General features: G+C 47.2%; 1 protein-coding gene and 1 long non-coding RNA gene across 2 annotated transcripts in view; one reads left to right on the top strand and one right to left on the bottom strand.

Moving 5' to 3' along the window:
* Positions 1–27714, bottom strand: part of LOC114869812 (reticulon-4 receptor-like 1) — a 53974-nt gene that overhangs the window by 17373 nt on the left and 8887 nt on the right. The window lies entirely within an intron of this gene.
* LOC129605114 (uncharacterized) lies at positions 2292–5497 on the top strand. Its single transcript, XR_008696643.1, has 4 exons — positions 2292–2602; positions 3778–3938; positions 4635–4714; positions 4897–5497. It is a non-coding gene; the product is annotated as an uncharacterized LOC129605114 (long non-coding RNA).

Raw genomic sequence — 27714 nt, 5'->3', positions numbered from 1 at the left:
TTCTCTGCCTGGAGACACATGCCGACGAGAGGGGAGGGATGAAAGCGGGCGCGCGATGGGCCTGAATGAATAATAGCCGATCTATAATGGATGACGAGTGGACCAAGTCCCTCCCTCGCTCCCCTTCGCTCCGTGCTCCTCACAGTGACACCATGTCACTGCTTTGAGGCACATGTTCTGGAGGAAGACGGCGGCTGCCATGCTCCCCTGAGCCTCTTAGCTGCCTTTGGAACGGAGCCGCTTTACTTCATGGGCTTCTCAAATCTCTTGGAGACATCCTCTACGGGCTCTCTCTATTTCTGCTTCCCGGAAAAAAAGAAAAGTCCTATTAGAGGAGGAGGGATGGGGGGGTTAATGAAGTAAACACTCGTCGATTTTCATGAGCACGTGAAACAGGAAGCTGTGTAAATGGGTAGAGATGCGTCTGGCACCTGCTCACGCCACCACGCACTTCGCCCCCCAAAAAACGAGCGAATCTTTAGTGAGAGCGTTCAGAGTGGTAAAAAGCCCTGTTCTGCAGGCACGGACGCACCACCACGTGCTGAATCGCTGGAAGCAGACGCGTGCGGCGGCGGCGGCCATGTTGTTTTGTCTGGAGCGCGGTGTGGGCCGTCCGCGGCCCCTCAGCTGGCCTCCCCACTGCGCCACTCCCAGTGCTGCACGGACCCCCCGCGGTGTCGCTCTGACAAGTGTATTGTACACATCAACACAGAGCCGCCCAGCGTATTATGACAAGGAGACGGCTGAGAATAATAGCCTCCCCCTGCTTTGTGCTCCAGCTGAATCCACCTTGTTGACTAAAAAGGATCTTTCCTCATTACAGAACAGTGGATGGGACCTCGGCACTAGTGTTAAATGGTGGACATGAACGTTGTGGTCGGAGCCAGTTCAGTGAGGGATCAGAGGATAAAAATACGACGAGGACGAACAGAGGTGACTCCTTTTTCCATATCAAGCTCTTCCTGTTGGTCGAAGTGCAGGACTCAGCTGGGACCTGAATCACGCAGCATTCTGGGACTCGCTCAGTGTTTCCATTACTTCGTCTGAGTTTCTCCTTCAATTAAAGCCGTATTCGGCAACTATTGTTCACTAAAAACACACGGATTAGAAACTGCCTTGTATTTACTGTCCATTTGGTTTAGTTTGATCCGCGCTCATTTATCTCTCAGCTCCTAAACACATCAGCAGCTTCTCTCTCAGCAAAATTCTGGCGAGAACATGAGCTGAAATATTTAACAGCGCTCTCCCTGAATCAGTGCACAAGCAGCGCTGTGTTAGCAGCATTAAGAGCACTCCAAACAATGTTGATGAAGTCTCGGCTGTGTTGCTCTCGCTAATTGGCATCCTTCAAGCTTTATGGGCTCAGAACTTGATTTTAAATGAATTCGACAACGCTTTGCAATTACGGCGGCGCGACTGGACGAGCTGAGCCCGGGACACAACATGTAACAGCAGCCATTTGACACACGAGGCACATATTGTAGATGCTAAATATATCCCAGTGAAAGCATGTGCATCCCATAATGAAATGTAAGCAAACATTTGTCGCAGCTGGCAAATGCTGCCGGATGACAAAATAATAGGTTATTGGTTTGTTTGGCATTTGTTTCCAGCGAGGGCTGAAATTATGCTTCCTGTGCCGAACATCAGTGACATTTTAACAGTCTGAGGCGTTGCATGGATGTTGTTGCTGACTGACAGGGTGCGTGTGCAATGGGTTTAGAGATGGGAGTGGAGGGCTTTTATTTTCTTTGTATGTGTCTCTATTTACTGTTGCCATACCCCAAAGACGTCGCTCTCTGTAATATCCTGCACCCCATTAAGTTACCAAATCTAATACTAAATCCCTGGCCCACAGATATTTTGTTTCATACTGTAGTACACCCACCACACTCCCTGTGCAGCTTTATTGGAATATTCCTTCAAGAATATCAGCTAGGCCCTAATTAGCTCGTTTTTTTTTTCTTTTTTTTTAAATTCTAATGTCTGAGGGTTTCTGGAGGCAGTGCAGTTGCCTGCACAGGGGGAGTCTGAAGCGTGACCTCTGGTATCCACGAATCAAACACACATGTCAGCACATGCAGACGTTAGTTTTGATATGTAGGTAAATCATGTACACGTGAAATGCATTTTAGTCACTCTTATTTACGCACAGAAGCCACAGTCTCCGTTCCTCAGTAAAGATCCAAATGTGCAATTAAAACCCAGTGGACTTCAGAGTCAGAGTTTGTGTGTGGGTGTGTGTGTGTGTGTGTGTGTGTGTGTGTGTGTGTGTGTGTGTGTGTGTGTGGACACCGCTGCCTGACTGACAGCTGAGGTAATTATACTTCCACAGTGGCAGTAACCCCAGCGCAACCTCTAAGGCTGAGTCCTCGCACCCTGGCCCTGACGAGGCCTGGCACGGAGGCTAAAGGCAAAACGAGGGGGACTCAAGACTGAACTGACCAATCAGGAGGAAAGAGGAGATGAAGATTAGCAGGAAGGAGATTATTCAGGCGAGCGCAACGAGGGAACGTGCGAGCGGTGGATACGGGTGACAGCCACTGTGTACCGCTGCGCTAACAGGCACAGGACTAAAATAAACCTGCAAGATTGAGCAGAGGTGAGAGGAGGCAACTGTTTTTAATAGAGTGAGGAGAAAAGAGGAGAAAGAATGTGAAGCGAGAGGCAGAAAGGAGGGAAAGGAGGAAATAGTGAGCGGTCGTGTGAGGAGAGAGAGGGTCTGTGGACAACAAGGCACGAAGAGGCTCAGCAGCAGCAGCATCTGTGCAGACATTCCTTCCTCTCAGCTACTAAGTGCACCATCAAAACCTCTAAAATTAGAACGTTCATAATGATTCTAAACAGAGTGTCCGTCTGCAGTAACATACAGTGTTGTGTTCTGTACTGTAGCTTTTCCTTCACTCTCATCACTGTCGTCTCCAGCCAGAGCAGCTGTTGTCAGAGCAGAGGTTCAGTCCAGTATTACATGCTCAGAATGACAAAGCTAGTGGCTAATGAAGCATTTAGCAGCATAAGTTGTGACTATGGAGGAGACCAAACGCGGAGCTAAAAGGTAAAACAAACGTTAGACCCACCCATTATAAATCGCAAATTTCTCCCTAATGTTATGTTAATGACAGAGACATCTGCAGCACTGTCCATGAATACACTGTTATATTTAATCCCTCATGCTCCAAAACCCAACTCTCTTCCTGTCCCAGGTCTTCACAGGCCTGATGCAACATCCATCTATTCCTGACGTAGCCTTGCTGTCTCCCCCCTTTGCCTCGTCTATCATGAAAATCCCTATCGCAGCCATTTCCCTTCCTCACCGTGAACCCATCTTTGCAGCCAGATCCTTTTCAATCATCTTTCAATCGCTCCATTCATTTCATACCAGCTCTTTCAAATGACTCTTGTCTTTCTCTTGTCACATTTTTATTCAACTATGGTGGAATAATGGGTAACGCGGGGGTATAGGCTGTAATAGAAGCGTTATAAGTAAATGATCACACAACAGGGGGTTATATAAGTTAATGTGAAGCACAATAACAGAAGAGCTCAGAGGACCCGAGATGCTGAGGAGTAAAACACGCTGTGCTCTGCCTCAACGGACTCCAGTGATAGATGATAAGTGGAAAAACTCAATAGAGGAACTGAAAAGGGGCTAGAAGTTATTTATCATTGCATTCATTTCTTTTTCACAGTAGCTGATTTACTGTATATTTTATTTATGCATAAAATGAGTCATTATTCAGCTGAAATGAGGCACATCTCGCCATTTGACATATCAAGGTCAACGTTGATGGCCTGTCTGCTCCGTGTTCTGCATGGTGCTGCCGAGGCTGAGCGGGTCCGACTCCCGGTGCCGGTCGTGTTCAGTCCGTGCCTACTGTACGTGGGCTCTGTCCGGCTCCAGCTTCCTTGTCCAGTCCCAGCCGGCAGGTGAATCTACAGTAAGTAGCTCATACTGTCCATGTGTGGTTCTGTGATGGACTCAGATGGCTTTGGCACCAGAACCCTCTGTTACGCATGCAGCCAAAGTCAGTCCTTGGATGCAGGTGCAAGATAGAAGCGGGTGTGATGGTCCTGCTGCTAAAGCAGGGGGAGATGGCTGCTGTGGGCAGGTCCAAAGGTAAGAAAAGATACCTGCCAGCCCTGTGAAGGTCGACGCTTCATGTCTGGTTTCAGTCAACACAAAGTCATTTAGCCGGGATTAAACTCAAACAACCATGACGTGAATTATAATTCATTTTGAGAGTTAATGATGTGGCGCGTTACTTTCCATCACCTAACAGCGATAAGCAGAGGAAAACCTCATAACCACACGTTTCCCCCCTATTCAGGTACAACAATACAACACTGCAAAAGGAATATGTTCCATTCTGTGCCGAACCAGACGGCAAACACGGTTTAATAAAGTAGCAGAGACTGAGTGGGGAAAGTGATCTAACAGGAAACACAGACCCTTGACTCATTTCTTCTGAAAGAAATATCATATTTCCATGTAGTTTTAGGTGACTACTTACCCTTTTTCTGGGAAGAATGAAAGCATTATTGAGAACTGAGAAATGATCCCAGCCTCTAACTAATGCCTTGGCTTGAATATTTGCCTTGTTGGGAATGAGCACCGAATGTTTTATCGCTTGCAGGAAATGAAATGAGCAAGAAAACTGCTATGATGATATGATGGACCTGGTGCACAGTCTCCATCTCTGCTTCACATAATTAGGTGAGGGAATAAAGTCCATGTATGACTCCATCTAATCTGTTTAGATTCAATATCTGTGTGTGTGTGTGTGTGTGTGTGTGTGTGTGTGTGTGTGTGTGTGTGTGTGTGTGTGTGTGTGTGTGTGTGTGTGTGTGTGTGTGTGTGTGTGTGTGTGTGTGTGTGCCTTTGTATATTTTTCCCAGGCGTCTGAAACAAACGTTGCTGTCTTTGTATGACAGAATCAGCATGACAATGCACTGTGATCCTCTGAGCCAATCACAATGCTCTCTAAGAGGCGGCGTCCAACCAAGGAAGAGGTGGAAGATGAGGTGTGGGGGGGACATAAACGATGCAACAGAAGAAGAAAGAGAGAGATGTTCATGGTTTAAGGCTCAGGCGTCGATGAAGAGCTATTAATACAAGCGTAATGTTTCCCAACACCTGGGGGTAATAAACACAACCTCCGTGCCGCTAACGCTGCCTCGTTTCCATGTTGATTACACTGGTTGCACTGAACTGACCTGTTATTTTCCTGACGACGTGCCAAAGGGCCACATGTCGTGCAGATCAACCATCAGGATCAGTCGCTTTCAGAGTCAGGATGTGCCACTCGTTGTTGTATTCCGGTACCACTTTACATGCATGACTGTGAATAATAAGACTGTTAAGGCCGCGTGTGTCACACACACACACACACGCACGCACGCACGCACGCACGCACGCACGCACGCACGCACGCACGCACGCACGCACGCACGCACGCACACACACACACACACACACACACACACACACACACACACACACACACACTGGGGCAGAACTGCTGACAGCTGTATCTGGATTATCTTCACTCTCCTTCTTTGCTCTTTGCACAATGGCTGCCTCTCTCTAAGCGCTCCTCCATTCTCTCCGTCTTCCCTGCTTATTCTGTGTTCGTCTCGCCAGATGTTTATTTGGCGTCGTGGGCAGACATGTCATGAGGAGAGGAAGCCACGCATGTGGCTTGTAAATGTAAAGGCAGCTGATGAAAGTGAAAGTAAGCATAAGAAAAGGGCCTGTTTTTCATGATTTGAGTCCGTCCAGGGGTTATGAATATTGCCCCTCACGCGATGGCAGCCGGCTGAAATATGTGTGTCATCGCCATGTGTGGCAGGTGCATTAGTCATCCTGTTGACTAGGGGGCTGGGGCTGCACTGAAAAAGCCAAACCGCTGCAACCAGTGGTTAATGAGGTGTGTTCAGCAAACTGGCAACCCTGACCATTATCTAGCAGGCCGGCGAACAAGACCACAGGAGGCTATTGATTATGTATTTGACGTTTTGCTGAAGCCGGAGGGGCAGAGAATGGAAACAAAGGGGGGACGAGGACCGAAAATGGAGGATGAGTCCGTCTGACGAATGGAACCAAACAAGCTTTGAAACTTTAATAATGGAAATGATCACAGGGGTGCGTCAAAACAGCGAGCCTTAATTTGCCCATGAATGTGCATCTGGCCTTTGTGGTGAAGGTGTGTAACCGCGGACTGATGATGCTAAATAAAAAGCTCATTGCTCATGAACATTTCATTCCATTCCTGAAGTTCTTCCAGTGCGGTTACCTTGAGAGCATGAGAGATGATTATAAATACGGCGGCGTTGGGTTCGCCGTCCGCTGCCGGCTCACGGACTGGTAATGATCAAAGCGGAGCTCGGCGTGAGTGCGAGAACGGTTGAAAAGGGCATCGGTCCAACGATAATGATTACACGCGCGTCGTTCCGAGGCGGCAGCAGTCGCGCTGTGATTTCTTTCTTAAGTAGGACATCACCATTAGCTCCTGTGTGCATCACTCTCCCACAGCTGGCAGCCAGAAAATGAAGACTTCAGCGTGAGATGCTGATTTACATCCTGGCATGAGCTCGTGGTTAATCAGGGAGTTTCATGTGATTATTATTGGTATTAAATGATGAATGCTTTTGGTTCTGACTATGTAGAAATGTTGTCATAAGGAATAACTGGCATCCTTCAATCAGCTTCCTTATGTTATGGTTGGCGTGTGACTCAAAGGCAGCGGAAAACTGTTTGGTTTTTTTCCAGCACAATAATGAAAATGTGAATGAGTGAGGTGAATAGAAACAGGCTGTTATTTGTTTTTTTAAATGGCAGAATGGATCATATGTCGCCGTTCGCCAGTGGGAGCAGACCGATTCGCTGTTGATGTTGGCAACATTCAAGCTCCTATTTAATCATTATCAAACACGCTCCACATTATCAGCGGCGCAGCCGTTGCGGCGCCGGTTGATTTGTCAGTCAGGCCGATGCCAGCATGGAAATGACTGTCAGGTAACAAGAGATGCTCTCCAGCAATTGTTTCTGCGGAGCAGTGTTCAAATTGCGCTGTCGTATTACACACTTTCACAAGGTTTCAATTATAAAAGAGGTGGCAATGTTTGGTTTTATGAGGATCGCAGGTGCAGGTGTAAAATAATAAATAAATAAAAGACATTTTCCATAGTGGAATCCAAATAGTTGTATTCAGCTTCATCACCTCCCTCTCCTTATGCTAGAACAACAGGAAGCAGCACCTTCACCAGAACACAGTTAAGGTGTGAGCCACACGTCCGTACTGCTGATTCAGAGCCACAGTAACCAGGTTACTACCGTGCATGTAAACACACCGTCTGTCACATCCCCAAGAGACTGAGGCACAGACTCGTCACATCCTGTTGCTTTGAACTGACACATTCAGCATCGGCTCCTACCTACTGTAAATTGGCTGAAAATGTAGATACAGTCGTGAGATTTGTTTTCCATATGGAGGTATTATCTCTAATCTCTCCTTTCACAAGTATCTTCCCTCCGGATTCTGTTATGACCTATTTACATTTAAGACTACAAATGATTATACTTTAATTAATTATTAAATGAAAATGCTGCAGGACACTAATCAACACAAAGCAGAACTCACAGTTCACAAGTCCTAGATTTTTCCATTTAAATCCCACAACTTTACATTTTTCCCGACTTTTCTGTATCAAAGTGTTGGATGTTGTAATTCTCTAAAAGGAAGAGGAGTTTGGGGGGGGGGGGGGGTGCTACTAGCAGAAAGGTCAGCGGGTAGCAATTACTAAAACTGTTGTGTTTCTGCCCAACACAGCACAATGTGACACACCATCCATTCCCTCTCGGAATAACTGCTCCCCCGGGGATGAAGTCTTCTTCACAAAGGCCTACAATTACCAAAATCATTGGCTAAAGACCAACATCAATACGTACAATTGACCACTGATGGCCAAGAGTGGACATGTTACTTCAAGTTCACGGGATCATCCTCGTGTTTAATGGGCTATAGACATTCAGGTGTAGAGGTCAGTGCTTATCACTGTGTGTTTGTGTTGATGTGTTTAGGCCTTTATAAATGCTGCTATTCAGGGATCTGTTAAAAAAGGCCTCAAATAACTGGATTCATGTTTCATTTCCCAGAAGGCTTTTCTCTGGCTTAGCCAGGGTCAGAGGTTATTAAGGATTAAGAAAAATAGGATTTAGTTTGCAGTGTTTTCTACCTTTATTGAGTTTGAGCAGGATGAAAACATATGACTGCAGATTAAAACCCACAGGAACAAAATACAAAAGTAAATGATGACATTATGAGACAAAATATCTGTAAATGAATCATTGTAGTTGCTGCTGTGCTACGCATTTACAAAATCTCAGCTACAAATCAAATATCGTCACCACATGGCAACATATGAAAATAAGCTTTTTGAGATCAAAAGCAAGATAACAGTTTAAATGACACTGTTATCTCATTTAAGTACAAGGAGGAAATTATCCACTGGCTTTAAAGTCTCACCTTACAAGTGAGATTTTGATCTTTGTTGAATAATATTTGTTCAACTAAGACGAGGGAGATAAAAAAGTTGCAAAGCTTTTGTATTTGATAGAATAGTTTACCCATGGGGTATTAGAGCAACGAGATTAACTTGTGATAAAATATTAGACAATGTTTAATAAATAAATAAGTCTGTCTGTCTGCCAACATGGAAAGAAGCAGAACATGCAGCTGAGGCACATCGCGTCCTGTTAAATGCTGCGTGTGCAGAGATTAGCGATTAGGAGAAAAGGATTCTTTACAGATCACACAGTTCGGTGAGATTGGGGTATTTTGCTCCCCGTGTGACTGTATAAATCATTGCTTTACCCCTACAGGGACTATCGGAGCACTGGCAATTTGAAATGTCCCATTTGCTAACAAGCAGACCAAGTGCGGCTGAGGCTGGTAGCTACAGTACAGTATGAATTTCCTGCGTAATTGATCAAAATCAGAGTAAAGAGCAAGTAAACATTTTGGCACATGATGCTAGGGATTAAGGTTGTTCCCCTGGAGACCAACAATATTCATAACAAACATTTCTACACTCATTTATATTCGTAAGCGTAGTACCTAACATCATTTAAGGCTAGCAGACAGGCATCCAGAGGGGCCCCTGCCCCCCCGGCCACCCCTCTGGCTTCACTCCTGCCTAAAAGTAAGATTAGCTGGTGCAAAGCATTAAAGCGTAGCTTACACCCAAACAAGTGTGCAGCAGCTGAGAAAAAGCTAACAGTGACAGGAAAGAACCGGCAGTGATGTGATTCATCCAACATGAGCAACACACGGCACCAAGTATGACTGGCCTCACTGCGCAGGACGAATTAAGTACTGTACTGTATGTACTGAAGTAAATATAAATATGCAGATTGATTCTTTGTGGGTTGAAGTAGACGTAAGATGCATATGGTCCAACGCAATCAAGCAAGTGCATAATTATTTTATGTACAGTAACAATAAGCATATGTGTCTAATTCCATTGTATAATCATTTGTGTACTGAATATGCTTCAGGCCAGTGGCATGAATAATGACCATGCAAAGTGTTGCTGTAAAAGTCATAATTATATGGAAACATGGGAATTACAATGGGGATATAAATATGAACATAATCATGGTAAATAGTGCAGATGTGTGTCTGAACTGCCGCTACGCACAGGCGTTAATGGGAAATTCGAGTGCTTTGCCAGAATGAAGGCAGTCTTAAGCATGTTTTTATGCAGGAGAATAACACAAAACTCCCAGAAGAAATTGGTCCAAGTCAAGAGGCAGCGTCTGCAGCGCTGCAAGTTAAGGCGCACAGACAGTTAGAAGAATCAAAGCTTTGCCTCTTGCATTATACAACAGTGAACAATGATAATTCTATAATGCCCCGTTCCTAACGATTCCCGCTCCGTCGCCCGTCAGCGCTCGCTTCAAACGCGACCGCACAGACTTCACTCGCTGGTGTCACGTTTCTGTCACCGAGTCACACCACGGGCCCATTCCTCATGAAATATTTGGATTTTTGATCACTAGCAACACTTCCCTGAGACAGGATCCGCCTGGTTTGCGACATGGCGCCGCTGGTTGAATCCTGTGGCCGAGGACGTCTTGGCCGGTGGAAGTGGGCAGGCGGTCGTAGTGAAAAAGCGAAGCTCCGTCCGCTCTTTGCACGCGTTCAACCTGCGGACGGCCGATTCTCGGCCGCACAGCGACTGGAGCGTCCTCCGTGCACCGCAGTGCAGCACCACATCGACACGCAGCCATTTGAAAGAATTCAATCCAATTATTCCAGCATGAATCACAGTTTTGGCTTGAGTTGTGTGAAAGCATAAAATGTGTGAGTAAGAACCTAAATTGTGCAGATTTTCTCTCTCCACACTGAGTATTGCATGTACTACTACTATTCCCAAACTGGGGTAAGTGTACCTCCAGGTGTTTTGGAGCGCTCCAGAGGGCTACGCGAGAAGTTTCTAATTTCAGCATCAAATTATTAACGATGAACTTCATTAACTTTGAGAGCCTTCTGCTTATCATTGCCTCCCTTAAATGTGAGCACTTGTTACTAAAATATGTTTAGTCAATGCTAAATAAATTCTGGGTATACGTTTGCTTTTCCTTCCATGCGTTTCGAGCTCTTTGTAGCTAAAACCAAATCTATATTTAAACGTGTCTTTTTATATTTGCGCGGCACATCTGTTCTTCTTTTTTTGTTCCTTCACCTTCGGTGTCAATCAACCCGCTCAGAATTCCTCCGCAGACGTTGTACTTTGAGGATGAATGCATCCTTGGCTCGCAGCCCGTCATAGGATCACGGCGTTTTATCACAGAATCCAAATGAGGAGTCGTGAACAATCTTGTTTAAAATCTTGTTGCAACATTGCACATTAGCTTGGTCTTTGATCTGCACTGTTTCTTAGTGGGCCCACGGCAACAGGAGGATGCAGAGCAGCAGGGAAACCGTACGCGGGTCTGGATGTTCTTGAATACTCTTTTATCTGGTCTGGCCAGTGAGGCTGTAATTCATTTTCCTATTGTCATGCACCTTGTCTGTTCCACTTCCTCTTACATGGACATAATTGTACGCTGTCTGATTCTGAGCTACAATGAGTTAGTTGACGTTCACAGAAACAATTGCTGCCACTGCCCAAACCTTTCCGAACCACAAAGCGTCCTATCAAAATGCCCTTCAGTGTGACTGGACCCCTACCTGTGCAATGCTTGAAAGCTATTGTACTCTGGATGAAAGCAGTGCTTTTACACATAAAAGCAGCGGCTAATGTGTCAACATTGTCAATCCGCTTGACTTAAAACACAACATTCAATCTGGAAACCAAAGCTGAGCAGAGCCTCTTGCTACAGTCGACTGCAAAGGTATTGACCAGTCATCTCAGTGGCCATCATTCAGTGCCGTAAAACGCACTCAGTGGATCCTCAAACGGACGGACCAGCACCTAGCAGCCCTAGGTGCCTTAAAAAAGGAACCACCTGTAAAATACATGTATTTGCTTAATACTTAATGTCTACAATAAAGAGGCCATAAATGCCCACACTGCCTCCATTACAATAAACTTAGCTCAAGCGCTAAAGCTAAAATTTTAGTCAACCTCCCCAAAAGTTAAATCAGTCGCCTCCAAAGTTAGTATATTTTAATACCACCAGCAAGCAATAAATAAGTAACTAAATAGCAGAACTAACATTCTCTATCCAACCTGTTCATGACTGTATCGATTTGAGTTTTTAGTCTTCAGCTAAAATCTAGTTTTTAAACGTTCCACCAAATCAAGAGTCTGCTGCTTCCAATGCAAAACCAAATTGATTTATGTTTGAAATTCCATCTCGCTGTATTAAATCTGGCCTCGGGCTATTTTATTTGCCTACGGTACAGAATCTGGTCCTTTTGTGAGCTGCTTAGTATCGTGCTATTATTAAATAAAAGAAGTCTGGAGTTAGAATATCAAAGGTTCAGTTTTCTTTTGATTTTCTTTGTGCGGAATCCGTCTCTGCGTGGCAGAAATCGATCAAATGCACCCTTCATTAATCTTACTCTTAGCGGTGTGAGGAAAAAAAGAGCATTTATTTTTTTAAAACAGTTTCTCCCTGCGCCGCTGCCTGTCCAGGCTCCAAGGAGTGATGCTCAGTGGGCAGCCTGTGCTAATACACGCATATGCACTGACCGTATACGCCTGCAAACACACACACACACTGTGGAGAGATGCACACACAAAACGGGTAATCTGTCTGATTGAAAGAGCTTTCAGACGGGTAATTAAATTTCCCAATGATCCGCTGCGGTGGCTACACATGAATGCGGCTTTCAGAGGTGAACAGACGACCAAGACCCACAGCAATAACACAGCAGCGCTGCCACAGAGGGAGAGGGGTTATATTTCATGTTGACAAGGACAAGATAAACACTGGGGCCTTTAACGACCATTAGCTCAACCCTAACCTTCATTTTCAGCACCTCCAACACCTCGAAGTGATCCAAAAGCAAGCGCGCACACAACACACATGTACTTCTGTCAGTGCTACACCATTAGTAATGACAGACCACAAAAAAGGACTTTTGAACACAGAGCACCAAAAACGATTTGAGTAAGTCAAGAATGGAGTTTGAGTGAGAATAAAAATAAGTCACAATTAGGAAAAATCTTGTCAAGTACAAAATGTGGGATTCTGCAGGTAAACAACAGCCAGGTGAATGTCCGCATTGTTTGTGTGCGTCAACGGGTTGTTGTCATCAGATGGAGGATGCAAAGGAGCTTTTATCCTGATGTGCAAAAAGCAAAGCCTTCCTCACAATCTGTTTGTAGCAACCAGCGGCCAGATCGATAATCTGACGCCAGGAAAGCGTCTCCTAAGAAGCAAAAAGTAAAATCGCATCTCACACTCAGATGTGAGATGATAAATGCACCATTTACAGTGTTAAGCTAAGTTAAAATGCGGCTTTTATAGCTTCCAAGACAGAGGAAGTTTTGTTGTTTCATGCTGCATAAAATCTCAGCTCACCGTCCTTTGCACTAAACTGTTTCCTTTTTCACAGCCCACATGTTTCACACCGTCAAAATTTAGCAAGACATAAAATTCTGACAGTTAAACTACATTGTTAAACTCCCATCCAATTTTCCAAATGTGTAAAAAAGCAAAAGTAAAAAAAAAACACAGAACCCCAAATTAATTAATGAGCGATCACAGCCCCGCTTTTAGGGGAAATGGAACGGCAAACGACTGGTTTCACTTACAGCATCCGTCCTCCCAGGTCGGGACAAACAAGCAGCGCCGTAAGGAGAACATGTTGTCTGTTGGTGGCAAACAGATGCAGGGAAACACAATAACATCTGCCCATTGGGCTAAATGTTCCAGAGCCACAGTGATGGGAAGAACATAGGTTATAAAAGCAATGGTGTGATTTGATCACCAATTGGCATGGCAACCAGGCCTGGCCAAGCAGCCCAAATTAATTGAGGTCTCCCGAGTGAGACAAAGGCCACGCTAATCGAGCTGCTCGGGCTCAGTCTGTTAAGCTCAAAAGGCAATAACAGCAGGTTGGACCCACGCAGGGATCTGTCATCAAACAGGAATTAGCCAAACGCCGGAGCTCCGCTAACTTGTGCTGTTGGCTGGTTTTAAGTGCAAGGTTTTATTCATTCCTGCAGGGATGTTCTCATCACTTTTCTGCGTGTCCTCTGCACTGAGAGGTCAGTTTGGAGAGTCAGCACAGAACAGGATCCCCGGAGCTGCTGCGGATACAGTGTGTTGCTCAAGGACACTTCAGTAGGTGTGTGTGTGCGCGGGAGAGGGAGTCGGACTTTGTCTGTATTTTTGCTGCGTTCCCCGAGTTGTCAGTTTGCCTCAAGTTGACAAAGGGAAGGTGAGTGAGTGTGATTGCAACACACTGACACAGACGAGCCGAGCTCCCATCACTTCTTCACTGTTCTCTCTCTTTTTTTTGAATACCCAAATGTGCTGATGGCAACAAATCACGTCTGCAGCAGCTTCCTCCTGCCCATCTGGACAATATGTGCTCAGTGTTTAATGCAGAATGTGTTTGCACCGGCCTCTGTGTGTGTGTGTGTGTGTGTGTGTGTGTGTGTGTGTGTGTGTGTGTGTGTGTGTGTGTGTGTGTGTGTGTGTGTGTGTGTGTGTGCGCGCGCACTGTACGATGAAGGCGTATAACGAAGAAAAGCAGGGAAAACAAGAACAGGGAGGTTTGAATGGGCGGAGAGATGAATATATCTCACACGTTCTCTCCTTCTGTCTTCCTTTTTTCTCTTTTATTGCTTAATTAGACAGGTCTGTGTGAGCAGCTTGGCAAGCAAAATGATGGAGGAGCCACAAGAAGGTGGAAGGAAGGAAGGAATTGGTCAGGGGAGACGTGCTGAAGCCAAGTACTAGACCAGCGCCAGGCGACAGCGTCTACAGTGTTCAGGCCCAGATGAGACGTGAGGCTGTGACTCTGTGGATGTGATTTTAATTGTAAGAGAGCCAATGTATGGCAATGGAGCAGAGGAAGGAGGGGGGGCGAGGCTGAGCTACCCTCCGTATTCAGTCTGGATCTGATTTCATCTGTGAAATTGGGACGCGATAGACGGAGCGAGAGACCGGGGCAGGAGGAGCGCGGTGCAGAAGCTGGGGGGTGAGCTGGAGTGAGGAACTGGGGTGATGAGAGGTGGAACTGGAAGCAATTCACCGGCTTGTTAAAATATCGCTAATTACCAGCTGGGCTCGCAGTTTAATGAGTCTACCTGGGCGCTAAGAGCTGAGGGGCAACAACAGGCGAGCGCAGAGGGGAGAGGGAGGACGAGAGAGGGCGATTATGAGGGGGAAGGCGACCAGGGCCAGCGTGCACGCAAACAGGCATCACCAAAATATGAGCGGCTGTAATTGTATGCCACGGAGGCTGACTGTCAGCTGGAGAGAAAACAGAGGCGACATTTGCAATTAGAAAGAAGCAAACTCATCAAGCTAATGATAAACCTCGAATTCATGAATTACTTTTTGGTCCAAAATGTCAGAAGAGAGTGAATATCTGGGCCAAAGGCTTTGAGCTGTTTTCAGTAAAGTAATGAGGAAATATTGTTAACGTCTGTACTTGGCACGTTGCAAATTCATAGATCCAAAACAAATGTGCCAGTGTCACACATTTTAGGCCACAATGTTTCTCAAAACTTCACCAGAAGATACCAAACTCCAGCCACAGATGGGTCCACTGCACCCCAGGGCGCTTCGCTAGCGAACTGGATCAACAGAAGTTAACATAAATCACGGGGAACGTCCGAGTGTTTGTGACTGGAGACGCTAAAGTGCACAGTAAACACAAGCTGGAGACGGCTGCTGTGTCACTTCTCAGCTTTATTGGGGAGCAGAGTTTCTGCTCCATGAGGCGTGCACGGCAACCAATGAAGATGCAACTCCATGGGATGGAAATAGACTGAAAAAGGTCAGCGCTCACAGCTGCATTGACGCTGCTAAATGCGGTGTCCTTGTAGAGCGCGACAGAGACAAGACGGCGGCACCTTGCTCAAAGTGGCACGACTCGCTAATTTAGCGGCGTCTGTTTAATAATGGCTGCCAGAGAAACGTCTGCACACAGACTAGGATACATTTTCATTGAGAAGGTCCATTTTTAGCGATTACTAAAGGTCACTGCTCGCTTTAGACACCGGCTGAGTCAACGCGTGGGGCAGCGGTCGACGGCAGACAAATGTCGCAGGCTAAGCTAGCTAGGACTGGATACCGGAACCACCAGGATTCCCTGAGGCCCCGCGGCTGCAACACTTAGCACGACGAGGGAATTCATAAAAGGAGTGAATGATGTCAGACACTCTGTAATTTACGTGACATATTCTAAACGCGCAGACAGGTCGCAGACGTAGCGTCTCGCTCAAGGGCATGTTTCGTTTTTATAGGAAAGCTAATGGAACCACTGATGCTAGAACGACACTCGTGCCGCCCAGTAGCTGTTGATTAAGACAGCACGTTTGCCGTTTGCGTGTCACATTGCGCGCTGAATCGGCCGACAGCTCTGGATGCATGTGATGCATGTGCGGGCGCTCGGGTCAGCCGTCCAAGCAACATTAAGCAAAGTGGAGGAGGAATTTAAAAATAGATTCTGCAATAAATTGCAGAGTGTAGCGTTTAGAGGCGCACGTTGCATGTAGGTGTTTGAAAGGAAGGACGGGCTTTGAAAAATCCTCCCTCGGACCTGAAGGCTGCGGTTCGACCGCACGCGCTGCTGACTTGAATGCGAAAAGATGTCGAGGGGGAGAGAGAGAAGTGTCACGACGTATGTTGACGGCGGCGCCTGACGAAGTGCTGGTTACAAAACACGCATGAATCATAAGCTGATGAGTAATTATGGTTTTGCTTTCATAAGTGGAATGTGCATAATGAATTCGGCATTATTTTTTGCTGCGTGCGCTCAGGGCTGTGCCAGAACACAATGAGCACGCACGTGCATGTGCACGTGCACGTGCACGTGACCGAAAGCGGATCACTCACATAAAGACTCGGTGGATTCGTTTAAAGGATCTATTTATGCTGCAGATGTATCTGATCATGCTTTTCTATTATATCACTAGACACGATTGTGGGATAAAGTTAGATGCTGTAGGTGGCTTTGCAGAAGCTGCCCCCCCCCCCCCTCTCTTCAATCATCCCACTCTGCAGGAGACTCTGCAGCCATAATGGAGCGGCGCTTTGTACTTCGTAATCAAGTCTGTCACAAAACGTTTGTATTCTGCCAGGATCTTGTCACGCTGGGAAGCAGATCGGCGCTGGAGAGCGCGGAGGAATCCATAGGATGTTCTCCGGCTCGTTGGCATGCGGCGCCGCCAGCGCGGGATCAAGGGAACCCGAGCGTCTGACAGCAGCTCCCTCCGTCAGCGTGTGACTGATGGCGGAGGTCTGTTCAAACTCTGCTGGACATCTGGTGACTGCGCTCTTTCTCCTCCGGCCTCTTTGTTCTTGACGCGGGAGGACGTCCTCTCCAGGCGTTCTTGCTCCTCGGCCGATCTCATTGACATTTACTTAACGTTGCTGAACGGTGCTGATGAAGCCCCTTCACCACTTTACCCCCATCCTGCTTTGAAAGTTCTATTTTCCCCCGTGCTGTGAGTCCCGTTCCCCGTGCTCCTCGGCTGCTACATTTTTTAAACATCCGTTGACACGAAACTTTGAAGGAAATTTGAAAGGAAATTGTGATATGCAAATCCATGCAGTGGTGTGAGGTTGGCACGCGGAGCTCTCGCTGTCTCTGGGTGCGTGGTCTTAAAGTGCCGCTCTCATTCTCCTGAAGTGGGTCCCCTCCATCGCTCCAACACATCCACCTGCTAAAAGTTGAACTTTGTCTCAGAGCCGTCGTCCCTAAACGTTTGGCTCTGATCACGTGGAGACGCCGACGTGGCCTCAAACCTCCAGAACTGATCAGCGCCTGTGTTTAGCTCATCTCACACGCGCCTGAAAGCGTTTTCAAGTCAGGGAAATAAACCATAAAGCACTTTGCATTGTTATACGTCTAAAGGCGGCGGTTTGAGGTGAAGCATGAAGGCGTTTTCTGCTTTAACACTTGCTGATATAAAAGCACCTTCTCAGACGGTGTCACGTTGTTTAAACCTGCTCTGCTCCTCCAGCTAAATGCCTTGTCCTCAGAAACAAGGTGACAGGCCTGAACATGAAAGGGAAGATATTTTGGTTGCACAACATGAATATAACTTTGTGGTTCGGTGTCTGAGGAACATTGGCTCATGAATGTTAAGTCTGAGTCTGGTTTGACCCTGTTAGTGACCTAGAGAAAGTGGGCTTCACGCGCCGCTCGGTCTGGGAGACACATCCTTAAACTGCAGAGCAACACAGACGCGCTGTGCCTCCACTTTGCATCAGAGCATGGAGCCTCCTGATCCATGGCTTCCCTCTTCGCAGTGTCCACTTTAGGCTTTTTGCATCACTGCCTTCTGATTTTTACAGCACATGAACCCTCTTTATGTGATGAAAAGGTGATCTTGAAGTTTTTCGAAGACCCGGTGATGGATTTGGCCTTGTGCGCGACCCCGAGTGCTGCAGAGATCTAAAATCATCATTATAGGGGAAAAATCCCATCTCTGTTAATAACAGCATGTAAATGGAGTGTGGACACTTGAGCCGACAAAGAGCCAGTTCCAGAAGGTCTAAAGAACCGTTCGTTGTCTGTAATGACTATTTACTAGTTGCTTCTGAAACCGTAAGAGTTTTGTCTTGTTCATATCCCTTTTCCTGTAATTAAGTACATTATATCATATTTATAGTGTTAAATGAGACGTTTTAAATCAAGTGTATGCAAGTGAAGTAACTTCAATTAAGACTTTAACGAGCTAGTACAGAAACTGAAGCTGTTCTTTATCAGAGCAGTCGTAAATGTGAAAATGTTCACACCTCCCACACTTCAAGCAGCCACTGCCAAACACAGCTGCAGCTTGTTTTCCTTCCTTAGCAGATTTTATATTCATTTTTGATACTTTGGGGGACAAAAAAAAGCCAATTACTTCACCTCAATAATCCTGCAGTGTCAAACACATTTGACTCGTTGACTATGTGATGGGTGAACGTGTTACAGCAGGAACAGCGGGTCGTTAGCGCCTTAATATGTTAAAAAAGTGTGTGTGTGTGTGTGTGTGTGTGTGTGTGTGTGTGTGTGTGTGTGTGTGTGTGTGTGTGTGTGTGTGTGTGTGTGTGTGTGTGTGTGTGTGTAGATGGAGCCAGGGCAGGGTTTATAGCTGTAATGGAACAACGTGTTCACCAGTGTTTAGAAATGGGTCTGTTTACTTAGGATGCAGATGCTTGGGGCTGCTCGTGAAGCGAACGCTGGGGGGGGGGGTGATGATGCAATTTCTCTAGTTTGGTCTGAGCGGTGGTGAGGGAGGAGCTGCCACTCGTGAGTGTGGAAATACTGACACGGTCACGCTGCTCTGTGGTTCAGTGGACCGGGCAGAACAGCTGACTGGGACCTGGTGAGAGCACAGCAGCAGCGATTATTTAATGTGCAGCACATGTCAGGTCACAGAGCTCAACATGCGACTGGCTGCTAGTTAAAAGTGAGCGCACCTCCACATCAACAAGACGATCCTGGTTTGTTCTCGGTGGAAACAACTGTAATTGTAAGAACGATACAACAGGTTTCCCTGACACCTGTGATTGTACCTGCCGTCCCTCTAATTGCTTCGCTTTCAGCCTTGGAAAAGCACGTTTTGCTGCCGATCTCACGGAGCCATTGTGATGCGCTTGTGTGTTGTGATTATCCGTCTCTTTTCACGTGCACGCGTCGTTTGATCGCTGCGCTAATTGTCGCCTTTGCACGTGGGACAGAAGCGACGGGAGCGCTCGCGCTCGTGCGCGTGTGCGGATCAGAGCAAACACGGTCACACTGTAAATATCTTCCTCCCGCAACCTTGGAAAATGAGACGTGAACCGGGACAATAAAGGAGGATTAGGTCGTGTTTGAGGGCGTGTGTGTCGTGCGTGTGCGCGTGTTGGCTGTTGTCTGAGGCTTATGGACAAACGATTTAATGTGAACCTCCAGGCGACGGAGACGAAGAGATGATGAAAAGGCGTCGTACACAAAGACATAACTGATATCACAGCATTGAGGAAGTGCTGCTTTAATCATTAATATGCGAGACAGAGTCCATTTTACTCTATTACATAAATTACATTGAGTGCTATACTGTACTGCTGTTTATAAACAGAGATTATTGTGGGATTATATTCCTGGTGCTGATCCTTGCGAATCAGCTCAGACTGACGAACGTGACGGCTGAACAATATTCACCGCGGGTTCGTAGGCTACGCCTTTTCCTGCTACTGTCTTTATAGGATTACAAGCATGACGTCACACCGCGCGGGCAACTTTTTCGGGGGCTAAAACCGCTTTTGCATGGAAACATTAGCACTCAGCTGAAACCTCGCCAGCTGCGTGGAGTTTAAGCCGTCAGGTCAAATCAGCCGAGTCGTCAGTCACGGGGGGAACGCGTCGCGGAGGCTCTTGAACGCGCCGCCGCCAGTGGCAGGGTCTAAATGCGGCTGCTCGGAAAGTGGTGGCAAACTATGAGAAGTTGAGTTAAACGCCTGCGCGCTCCTGTTTCAGCCCACTCCCCCGTCTGCAGTCTGCAGCCGCCTCTGTCACCCTCTGCCTCCCGTATTTGTCACATCTCAGCCAGTTCCTCATCTCGCCTCTATGAAGCCTTTAACGTCAGGCGAGGAGGCTGAAATAGAAGGGCATGAAATATGAAACAGGGTTTTATAAGTAGGGTTCTGTGCAGCGGCGGAAGCTCAGCCCGGGTTTCACATCTGTGTACGAGAAAACGCCCCAAATAAAACACGCACGGGTGCATGCTCTCTACGCAACACACAGAAAACTCTCCAGTGGAGCAGCACCAACCTGTTCCTGCTGTAACGCCGTAAATAAACTTCTTTCCATTTTATACCTATTTGCATGCATTAGTACGTTTTCCTGATTTGTCCTCAATGAAGAGATGTGTAAAAGGTAAATGCAATGTTCCCACTCCCCTGCAGCCTTGGAGAGTGAATGCACGGCCATCAGCAATATTTTTAGTGCAGGTAATCAAATCCATTCATCATTATGCGAGCGATATGACAAAAATCCACTGATATGTTTAATTTTATTGTCACCTCAGCACCCACTATATTGTGATGTATGATATTTCCAGCACGGCTGAATTAAACGCGCGACAGACGAGAGGACGCGAGCCGGAGGCGTGTCTGCTCACGCGCTGTTCAGGATGCTCTGTGTGCACGTTAGCAGGAAACCTAACACTGAAATTACCTCAAATATTTCAAATTTGGAAAAAAAAAGAAAAAATCAATCATTTATCTTTATTACGACCCTCAGTACAGCAGCATAGAAGAATCCTGGCAGGTCCTGGTGAATTTCTACCATTAATGATGTATTTAGCACAAATTCAAGAATAACCACTGCTGAGCTAATCCCGGCCTTTTACGCTGCAACAAATAGCGCACGGCGCAGCCACAACTGTGTCAAACCACTTGATTTCCATGCAGCAGGAAGCGGGAGGAGTGTGTTTTCTGTTTATCCTGCTCCTCCGTTCTTATTACAGCACATACGCTGCGCTGTGTTCTCTGGCACCTGGTTGCGTTATGATCAGCAGCGTGACCTCCATGCAGCAGGAGGGCGGCGCTGGACGCTTCCAGCCTCCGCTTTGTAGCAGTGGGTTCTGGCCGCGAGCCCGGCATGACCTTTGACCCACGCGCGCGGCGACCTCGCGTACGTTCGGAGGATGTTGGCAGGAGCCAAGATGGCTGCACAGCGTCAGATACGCCGGCCGTGAAAACGAGCGTCCTGCTTCCGAGCAGATGTTTCTGCACAGCTGCTCGAGCGGCCGCGTAATTGGACCGACCGCCCCCCAGTGATCAAACACTTTAGAGCAGCTGAATCTCACCTCAAAGAGTCGGCGGCAGATAAAGAGAGAAAGACACAGGGAAAAGACAAATAATGTTGAGAGAATTGCATCCACACGGGAAAGATACATTGTGGCTGATCTAAAGTGTGTGGGAAGTCAACAATCTGTAAAAATGATGTAAACAAATATTGAATCACTACAGTGATACAAGTGTATGAGCCCAGCTTACAAAGTCTGCACTTTGTAGTGCGCACAAACCTTCAGAGCTGCACACTGAGCTCTTTACATGCTTAGTTTGTGTTTCCCTCTGTGTTGTAGGTAGACTCTGCCTATTCATGGCTTAAATAATGGGAAACGTTCTTAGTCCCACCGCAGCATGGCTGTCAGGGATGCTGCGTGAGAACATCAAAGCCGGCGCAGACCCGTTTTTTTCTTTTTACACCTCATCAATTCTGCTCCAAATTCCTCTTTTCTCTCATCTCTGGCTGTGGCTTTTAATTCGCCATCTACTTAGCCTCAGCGACGAAGATTACTGGAATTGAATTCTGAATCCCGCCGCACTCACACTGGAAGTTTTGATGTCCGCAGTGTACGGCGGATATTTATCACAGCAAATACACACAGCTGTTGTTTTCACTCACACCAACACAAGTATTTGACGGAACCGCTCAAAATGAAACAGGTGATTTTTCTAAGAACTGTTTTTTTGTTGATTCATCCTGACAGATCAACCGAACCAGAAAGATTGAAAACTGTGCCTTAATGGACTTTAATGCCACTCATTAAGAATCAAAGCAGTCATTTCATTGAAGCACGGACTCAGTCTTGTGGCGTGTGCGTGTGCGATAGATCTCGCTGACCAACTAGAGCTCCCGCTGTTCGATTCAAGTCGAGTCCCAGCGTGCGAGGCCACGAGACGAGCGCAGCCTCATCCTGCGTCTGAACGTAACAGCGTGAAATGATGCGCTGTTCTCCTGCGTACGTGTGTGTGTGTGAGAGAGGATGAGTAGGTGTGAAAATCCTAACACAACAACCTAAAGGCATCATTTTCTAAAGCTCGCATTGTAAACAAAACTTTGCACGGATGAAACTCTCACATTAACGTGTTTTTTTGTTTTGTTGTGCATTTTGTTTACTTCAAAGCTGCAAAGTAAAAGGCCAATAAGAATAAGTAGATACCAAACCTGCAGCACTTTTATTCCCATAGAAATCCCTAATGTGTAACGTCACTGCAGAATCGTCAGCATGTTCATTATATCTTAGTGCTGGAGCCGGTGTGCGACCCCCAGCATCCACACACATCTAAAGGCATTCACGCTCCCCAGAGGATGAACCCTTAGTTCAGGCTCCCCAGCCTTGTGCATTTCAGACCAACAGGTCAGCATTATAACAAAGAAACAGCTGCGTTTGAGTGCACGTGGGTCTGCTGAGCACCTCCGCGGCACCCTGGGGTTAAGTTGTTTGAGATTTTAACGACCCCTGAGCTTCTCCTCAAGCGCCGCCGTGAATGGAAATGGTTTTGACCTCCTGCTGGGCGGGTTTTAACGCCAGTGAAATTATCAGCGCCGGTCATTTTAACCTCTCACACGGTGAAACTTTTATGGTCTTGTAAAATGTACGCATGGTGGGAATCATAATTACGTATGAGTCATACGTGAAATGGTTTCCTCCGGACCCCTGTGTCCTCTGCACGTGTTTCCAGTGAATCCTCCGTGCATATGAACGAGCCCATTAACGTCTCTTGTTTCTTTGATGTCCTCCTCTTGCAGTCGTTGCAGAAACTAGCCCTCAGTCTGACTTCAATCCCCGCTCCCTCCTGATCCTCCTTCTCACGGTGTCCTGACCGAGCGTGGTCCTAATGAGGACGTGCCTCCGTTTTCACGCTACAAGCACGCGCTCCACGTGTCAGACGTGCGGCGTTCGCGCTCCAACACTCGCTGGATGCTGTTCCAGACGCTTCGGCGTGAAATCTCCTTCCCATCTGTCAGAGCTTTGCACGTTTCCTCTCCCCTTCTCTGTGCCTGTTCCTCCATTGCAGCCTCCTCTCTGGGGACGCCGGCATCAGCGTGCCCTCAGGATTAGAGCCTCTGGAAAGTGGGGCGACGGCACCGATCACGGGTGGAGGAGGCTCCGATAGGACGGACCTGCGTCAAACCCTTTTCTCTCCTCAGCGAAGCAGCAGATGTTGGAGTCTCGAGCTGTAATCGTTCGGCTTCAGCTGCGGGTGACAGTCGTGCTTATATGTTTTAAAGCAGCAGCGCTGCCTTCGCTGCTGGAGGACACAGTCCTCTCCGCTCCTCCACCCTCCCGACTCGCTCATTAGCAGCAACCTTTCTGTTCACTCGATGGGTTGCTTTTTTTTCATCTATTCAAATCATTTTTTATCTCATTTTTTTTTTCAAAACCATCAGTCTGACTTTATAAATAGCCCGTCTGCATATTCATCTGCAGTGCATTTCCTTTTTTTGCCTCAGCGTCTCGTACCCATCTGGAGTTCTGTCTGCTTTTCTTAATTGGTCTGTCCATAATGCATATCGCCGTAGACGGGCTTTGTGCCTCTGTAGCTTCCCCACAGATGGAGAAGGATTGATTGATTTGTACACGATACCACGGCGACACAGTCAATAAACATCATCAGCGAGATGAACTCCATTCAGTTTGGCCGGTGTCTCACACAGATAGTGACAGACAGATAGTGAGCATCTGCGGCAGAGTTTGAAGGGCTAAAAATAATGCAGCACTTTATTTGGGTCCGGCCTGTTCTATAATAAAACGGCCCACGGAAGCGCTATTCCCTGAGAGTGCTTCTGTACATGTAATATTAACTGTGATGAGGCTTTTACACTGTGTGCTTAGAGATTAGCATCACGCTGGACTAAGCCTCTTTTTCTGCATCGCAAGTTGTGCAAAAAAGTCATTATTATTTTGCTGTTTATGGAAAAATGATTAAATTCTTGTTTTCTACAATAAAGGTCATGCAGTGACCTTTGACCTGTTGTTCAGCAGTGGTTTAATGTGGCTTTGTTTTAAGTTGAAATCAATATTACATTGTCTTTCTGTCCCTTATGTTGTATAAGCTAATTGTTTATTAAGCACCGTGTTACAGCAGATCTGTTAAACTGTGTCTCCGGTTCTTATTTATTGCCCGTTTAATTCTCCACAAATGAAGCGTTCACTGCTGCAGCGTGCGCCGCGAGTTCACGTACGGACTCCACGGACAGCGAGTGTGCGTTTGATATCAGTGGCTCATTTAGAAATAAACTGATGCTCATAGTCAGATAAGCAGCTTATGGTGTAATGAGTCCATCTCATAATTAAAACAAAATATGAATAATCCCTAGAGAACATGTTTGATTAAAGACGCAGAGCGACTGCGTTTACGTCAACTTTTCTGTGTCTCATTTACGTCATCCTGTAACATCACGCAGTCTCATAAACCCTCACAAAGTTAGTTAGAAACAATGTTTTTTTACGTGTCCTGGACACGTCTTTGTCCCCTAAAATGAATTGATTAATTGATTTTTTTTCCTCCTGCCTCGATGGAGAAGCATTCAATTAAGGATCAGGTGCGAGGGGAAGGCGACAGCGGCGCATGAATCAGCTGGTACAAAGCAGGATTGATAAACAATATGCTGTCGGGATGATAAAATAGGCCTTTCAAGTGAAGAAAGGTAAGGCTGGCACAACTGGGCCAAACTCACAAACGCCGCCGCTCGTGCACACACACCGCAGGAAGTGATGAGACAGCTCTACTTTTGAATTGGAGCTGCCCATCTTTGGTCAGCCCATAAAATTCCCCTGAGATTCACAGGTCTGAACCGTAAAATTCAGAGTGATAAAGGGAATATATGACAACCCCTCCTCTCTCTCTCTCTCTCTCTCTCTCTCTCTCTCTCTCCCCCCCCATCTCCTCTCCCTGTCTCCCTGGGAGATTGTGTGCGTGGCCCGTCCCCTTTGATGTGAGTGGAGCAAGAGCTTAGCTTTGCTCCGGCCTGGTTGACTGAGTCCGATTCCATAAAGTATTACCGCGCTAACCCTTGAGGGTGAGCCTCGCTCCGTCTCCCTTGAGCCACTGGAGGCTCTGGGGTTAACCCAGTCAGAGGGAGGAAATGGGAAGGGGGGGGGGGGCTTAGGAGCATAAACAGGGCCCTGTTAAAGGGCGAGAAACAATTTCCCATCAGTATTGTAGCACTTTAATTTAATTTTTTGTCATTATTAAGACACCAAGCGAGCATCCAAACAACTGGCAGCAGCAGGAGGGGATTGAACAAGTGGATTACATGTTATTACCCTCTTTTCTGCCGGCATCTCCGGGTGATTAAGGGGGAATTAGGTCCCCTCAATCTCTGACTCCGCCGTTTTATCAACAGTCCTGTCGCCCACACGCACGCTGCTCAGCACATCGATGCATTGGTTACGGCCCGACGCTAAAACCTACGTGTAAGCGGAAACCCTCTTCCCCGGACGCGTCTGGGGAAGAGGCTTGTGAAATGACATTTGGAGGAGATGTAGCGTCGCTGTCCTGATCTGTTAGCGAATGGAGCGCGTGAGGGCCCTCAGACTAGCGGAGCAGACAGATGGGAGGAGACGGGGCAGGTAGGCGCAGGCGGAGGGGGACGCGGCCCAGACCCGCTGTGAGAGCGAGGCAGCGGCCTGGCTCTGTGTATTAGTGTCATGTTCACAAATGCTTTGTGGGGGGTTTTGATGGCATTATTCTGTTGCTTCTGTTTCGCTCTTCGTGGACATAAACCCGCTTCTCGCCCGTCTCTCTATAAATAATAATAAAACCCGATTCGCCTTTTATTTTCCGACGCCGGAAAGCAGCGCGGCGCTGATTCCGATGCCCATTACCACTCGCGTAAATCAATATTGGGCTCTGGCGGCCCACGCAGCCCCCGGTTACGCCGCATGTACATAAATTGAAGCGGACTTTGCGGCACAACAGCAGTTCCTGGGAGTTGTCCATAGCAATTAGTTTATGCGAGTTGTGAGTCAATGAACGTGAGCGTCACCGATTCTGCTCGATAAAAAGCTTAAGCTTTTCCAGGTGCTCAGATCGATGGCTCCTAAGAGCTTACATTAGACAAAAGACTCACTTTAACTTACAGGACACATTCATCTTCACGGTAGAATGTATTTACAGCAGTAGACCAGCTTTAAATCCACGTGTCACCGTCCTCTCTGCATAAAATCATTGTCCATTAATGTGGAGATAAAACACCTTCATGTTTTTTGCGATACAGACAAATGTACTCATTTGCTTTGCCCTAAATGTTTGAGCAGCGCTGCACAAATCTTCCCCGGGGACGGATGATGTGCTCTGAGAGTCGCCGGCCGACATGGTGTTAGTCACACATATCCAGAGCGAGAGGGGGATTAGAGCATATGATGGATGTGTGGGCAGGTCGCTAGGTAGCGCCGAGACAAAACAGCCACTCAAATGAATATTATTTTGAAAGGTCAACAGCTCGGTGCCCGCGTGGACGCTTATCGTGGCGGCCGCTTCGCTCCTCGGGGCTGAGTTTGGACCTGAGCAGGTGCCGCGTCGGCCGCGTTTGCGGCCGTATCGATCTCGGCGGCTGCGGAATCGACCTGGAGCGTGTTTGACATCGTCTCCTCCTCCCCCCGTTCGTCTGGTTGTCCTGCAGCCTGGCTGCTTTCCCTTCACCGCAAATCGCTCCCTCACCTGTCGCCTCCTCGCGTTATTGCTCTCGCTGAGGCGGCCGCTTTTTTATTCTCCCTCCTCCTTTGCATCCGCTGCCAATCACATCCATCACCTGTCATCGCCCGTCTCTCCTCTTTCACCACTTATTCATCCATTCATCCGCCACCTCCTCCTCCTCCTCCCTGCTCAAACGCCAGTTTTCCCACAACTCATTTGTTCTGACGCCCACATCTTCACCCTTTCCACGTGCTTTTCCTTTTTTTTAGCGTTGCATCTTATCCCCCCCCCCCCCCCTCCTTCTCGGGGTGATTAAGTGACGGTTGGATTGGCACAGCTGGTGGATTTGGGCAGGCAGCCCATCTTCATGACAGCTGTGGTGCAGTGTGTGCTGCCAGAGCCTTATTGGGGCAGTAGCACTGTAGTAATCAGAACAACAACACGGGTCATGCGGGCCTTTTTGCACCGGCTGCATTATAGAGCAGGCATCTGTGGCGCTGGTGTCATCTGTGAGGTCAATATGGGCCTAAATATGCAGGAAGCCACAGACGTGCGTTCTGCTCTGTGAGCCTCCAGCGCGTCGCTTCCCGCCCACCCCTCTCGTCTGCTCGCGC

This window comes from Betta splendens, chromosome 14 (assembly GCF_900634795.4).
Source record: "Betta splendens chromosome 14, fBetSpl5.4, whole genome shotgun sequence".
NCBI lineage: Eukaryota > Metazoa > Chordata > Actinopteri > Anabantiformes > Osphronemidae > Betta > Betta splendens.
This window is presented reverse-complemented; position numbering and strand designations above follow the sequence as displayed.